We start from the raw sequence: 4,658 nt of genomic DNA, 5'->3' as shown, positions 1-4,658 counted from the left end.
TTATTGTATTATTATGTATTATGTCATTTATTCTGCATTTTCTCTCCTATTTCTGCTGTTCATGCGTTTGTATGTTTTGAAATGCCTTTGTGTCTATGTAATACACTAGACAAATAAACTTGCTTTGGCTTGCTTTTCCTAAGTTTTGACGTAGGCTACTTGGAGATCATAAATGGTAGTTCTAATTTCGGTGGCTGGCATCTTGATTAGCTAACAGGTCTTAAATTGACTAGTGAGAGGATAAATAAACCTGTGGTTCTGGGTCGAGCAGTTACCCTAATGTTGGCGGAGCTTGCTCTTTTAAAGGACTTCAGCTCTGGGCTGAGATGCAAAAGTGTTCCATAAATGTGCTAATTTGTCCTGGAGAATGGCGAATGGTTAATTAACCGTTTCAGGCTATAATTTATGTTGAAATCTGTCAATTCATATGTTGCTGTTCGCCACACCCGCATAAATTGTGTCATATGTAAATAATGACAGGTGCAGAGCGTTCATGGATCCATGGCTTTATACAATTTATCAATCTGTGATGATATTTACACTCATTTTGACCAGGTGTGACAGTTTCGTGAATCACACTTAGAGATGACTGTAAGTCTCTCCCAACGTTCAAATCTGAGATATTTTCTGAGAAGGTTTCATAAACGAGGGCCAATGTCACCAGATATGTTGTGATTACATCATGCAATAACTGCAGTTGATGTAGTGATTAAGCCTGATCTCACACGTGTTGACCAATGTGATTTCCTGGTTGGATGAGCAGTGTAGACAAAAGCCAAAAGCCTTGGATCCAATACCTAACAGAAAGGCTCGACATGATCTTCAACTTTCCGAGTCCATTTAAAGTTGTTCTTATGAGACAAGGCTGTATTTAGGAAGGAAAGAAAGCCAAAAGGTCCACAATGTTGGGCCAGTAAATGAAAGGTTGCTGGTTCTAATCTCTGAACCAACAAAGTGAAAAATCCAGTTGCTCTTTCCCCAAGCAAGGCAATACATTTTGTTGTTTAAAATAAGTTTCAGGTCCTGGCTATAGGGCTGCCCCTAGCCATCTCTATGTTGGTCGAGGGTGATAGTCAGGACCTGACAACAGGAATGCCCTCTTGGCCTCTCTGCGGTTTGGTTTTGTTTGTCCCCAATAAGAGGCAGCTGCCCTGCGTTCCTGTAAGTTCCTGTTATTCCACGCTCTCTGTGGGTCATTCTTTGTGTTAAAGTTTTGCACTCAGTTTGCGGTTGTGCCGCTTAATTTGTTTTGTTGGTAGCGAATAAAAGGAATGACAAACTCCTACAACTCTATGTCGTGTATCCTGCCCCTGCCTACTTCCTGTTGCCTTCTTCCTGTTGCCTACCCTCAACTGTGACAATAACAATGTTTGAGCATACTTACCTGTTAAAAAAAATATAAAAACAGGTGAAGGGAGAAAAAGGGGGGTAAAATAAATATATGAAAAAAAAAAAATATATATATACAGACAACATAGTGGCACTGTAATAGCCACAGCTTTGTTACTATCGTTATAGGCCAGTGTTTCTTAATCCTGGTCCTCGGGACCCAATGGGTTGCACGTTTTTGCCCTAGCACACCTGATTCAAACGATGCCCTACCACTTACACAGTTGATTAACGTAATCAACCTATCATCAAGCCTTTAGTTTGAATCAGTTGTGTGAGTGCTCATTAGAATTGTCATCACTCCTCAAGAAGCCACATCATTCATTGGGAACAACGTGTTGCCTTATAAAATAACGTGTGTGGAAAGAAATACTGAATGCTAATTATCACAAATGTTCTTGACAGGCAACTCAGAAACAGAAAAACTCGATATCTCCAGAGACTTCTCAATTAATAAGTGAAGGTTGAATAATAGATGAATACAGATCCACTGGCATTGCAGAAAGAGAGATCATTGGAATAGAGCCTTGAAGCCAGATGTGGTCACAGTAGCGATGAGATGAGGAGAGAGGATTCAAGACCAGGGTGGGGAGAGAGGTGGAGGAAACAAGAGGAAGGAGGTGTTGGAAAACAAACAGAAGACAGTTGTAGATAAGGATGATTAGAAAAGGTTGAGAATGACAGGAAAGAGGGGAAGCAGGAGCTCAACAACAAGAGCAGCGGATGAAACAATGCTCTCTTCCTCTCCTCTCACTTCCTCTTTCTCTCTGTCCCCTGTCTCTCTATGTCCTGTCTCTCTCTCCGTCCCCTGTCTCTCTCTCTGTCCCCTGTCTCTCTCTCCGTCCCCTGTCTCTCTCTCTGTCCCCTGTCTCTCTCTCTGTCCCCTGTCTCTCTCTCCCCGTCCAACTGGGTCTCTGCTCCTGTCATTGTGTTGCTAGGCTTCTGTCCCCTTCTGAAGACGAATTACAGGTCCTGATCCCACTGGTAAACCTACGGTGCTGTGTTCATGTGTAAAACTGCATGTGCCGTGTTCAGTGTGTGTGTGTAGCTCATTGTTCAGAGCTTTATCAGTGGCAGTAGCTGGCTCTTGTTCTGTCCCCTAGTTCATTGACTACAGCCAGAAACTCAACTATAGCTGACAGGCTATGACGTCTCTCACTGCAGGGGACTAGCTAGCATGACAAGGAAACACAGCCATTATATACACACGCTGTTTTGCTGCTTCAATACACAAGCCCTAGGAACATGCATGCACAAAAACATACCCACTACCGCTTTCCCCAATAGCCTATCTGTTGCTGACACTAATGAGATGGCTCTCAGAGAAACGGGTTAGTCTCAATGAGAGACAGATGGTTCGATATGAACGGCTGAGTTTCATGAGAGGCAGAGTAACAGTTGTGGGGAGAGGTGGAGAAGAGGGAGAGTGGAGGGATACGGTCATTGCAGCAGTGCTGATGATGGAGGTTTGGGAACTTATTTTCTTCCAGGCAAGCATGTCTCTAATTAGCAGTTTGTAATTGTTTATATTAGTAGCTAATGAGGCCTTTATTGTGTGTTAGCAAATGTTCCCTTATTATTGGCCACCCCCTATTATTGGCTGTTTCTAGCAATTGGAGAACTAAATCTTCTCAAGTTCCAAATCTAAATGCGCTGAGAAAATGGTACTTTTTGCTATGAAATATACCTGTTCAGCTGGCCCAGAACCATTTGTTATTGGAATGTATGGAGGTTACAATTTTACAAGAACAGCTAATGTCTCTTACTGACTGAGTGACCAACCGACCAACACTTGTTAAATAACGTATCGGTTAGAGACGTGGACTCTCACGCAGGGGACCAGTGTTTTGAGCCTCAGATAAAAAAAATTAAAATCTGACTATTTCTGGCGGAATTTTGAAGTACGCATCCATGCATGCTTTTTGAGGTAGCCTAATATATAGTAGCTCACAACTCCTTGCATAGTAAAAAAAGAGTATCAATGTCATTCACAAATGAAAGAAAAACGAATGTTGTTGTGCCATGAAATGAAACAGCACAAAACTAATTATGCATTTGGATTTGTTCAGAATAGACAAAAACTTTGCTGGATACAACCTCCAGTAGCTACGTTATAGTAAGCCTAAAATAAAACTGTTTACGGTAATATTGTGACTATTTGATGGATTATTGAAGTACCCATCCAGCATGTTTTTTGGGGTGTTATAGGCTAGATGGGTTTCCACTCAATGAAAAAATCCGTTATCATAACCTATATTGATAGTTATTGTAACAATGCCATTCACAAATGGAAAAAAAACAAGCGTTGTTGTGCCATTAAATGAAATTGCTTTGGCAGTGTAAAGTTAATCTTCAGTTTCGCTAGCAATTGCTCAAATCTTATGACTATTCCAAGAAGTAAGTTAGTAGATAGTCCTACTAGTAAGCCTATTACTGGCTAATAAGCTGTTATAACGGCCAGTGGCAAAAGCCATACAGTTCCTAGATGCTATTTGTGGTGGAGGTCAATTTAATAAGAAACGTTAGTCAGTTAAACACAATGCTTAATGGTGTCTAGCGAAATTTAAACATTTGGTGTGATGTTAATGCTTTACAAAATGATTTAATGTCAAGATGCTGTACTGACAAGCAGCATACATTAGGCGTCATAGCCTAATGGTTAAAGGCACAACCTCTCACATAGGACAGCTTCGAATCCACTGAGTGCAACCACATTCATCCCTACTATTTGCGGGCTGGCTGAACTAGGCTTGCCTGGTTCTTTTTCTTGTTTCCACATATGGACATTTTTTAGACAAGTAGCAAATTTTCAAATTTGACGCAACAGACCAAACATCATATAATATCAAATTGCTATGTTTTTCTTTACTTTAACGGAAGGAAAGCAAGGTGCCGACAACTTTCTAGCAGACACTTCAGAGAAGAGTATGATCAGTCATTTTTAACAAATATAAAAAGGAAATGTAATGTAATTGAACAAATATTATGGTGGATAACTGGAGATGGTGGCCAAAAATATGGGGTCTTATTTTTTAACTAAGTTGCTAACCAACTACCTGAAAGTTGCTAACCAACTACCTGAAAATAATATTTCCACAGAAATTTCAGAAATGCTATTTGATGACACGCTAGCTAGGATTTTTATGTCACTAATAATCACAAAAGATTGATGACTTCAAGTTATTACTCTGTTAAAGAAGCATGGAGATGTATTTCAATCTTAATAACCTCATTATAAGCAACAATAAATGCATATTTCTAGTACATCA

Source organism: Esox lucius, chromosome 13 (genome assembly GCF_011004845.1).
Source record: "Esox lucius isolate fEsoLuc1 chromosome 13, fEsoLuc1.pri, whole genome shotgun sequence".
In the NCBI taxonomy this organism is placed as follows: domain Eukaryota; kingdom Metazoa; phylum Chordata; class Actinopteri; order Esociformes; family Esocidae; genus Esox; species Esox lucius.
The sequence above is the reverse complement of the archived record's forward strand: the minus strand, read 5'-3'. Positions refer to the sequence as shown.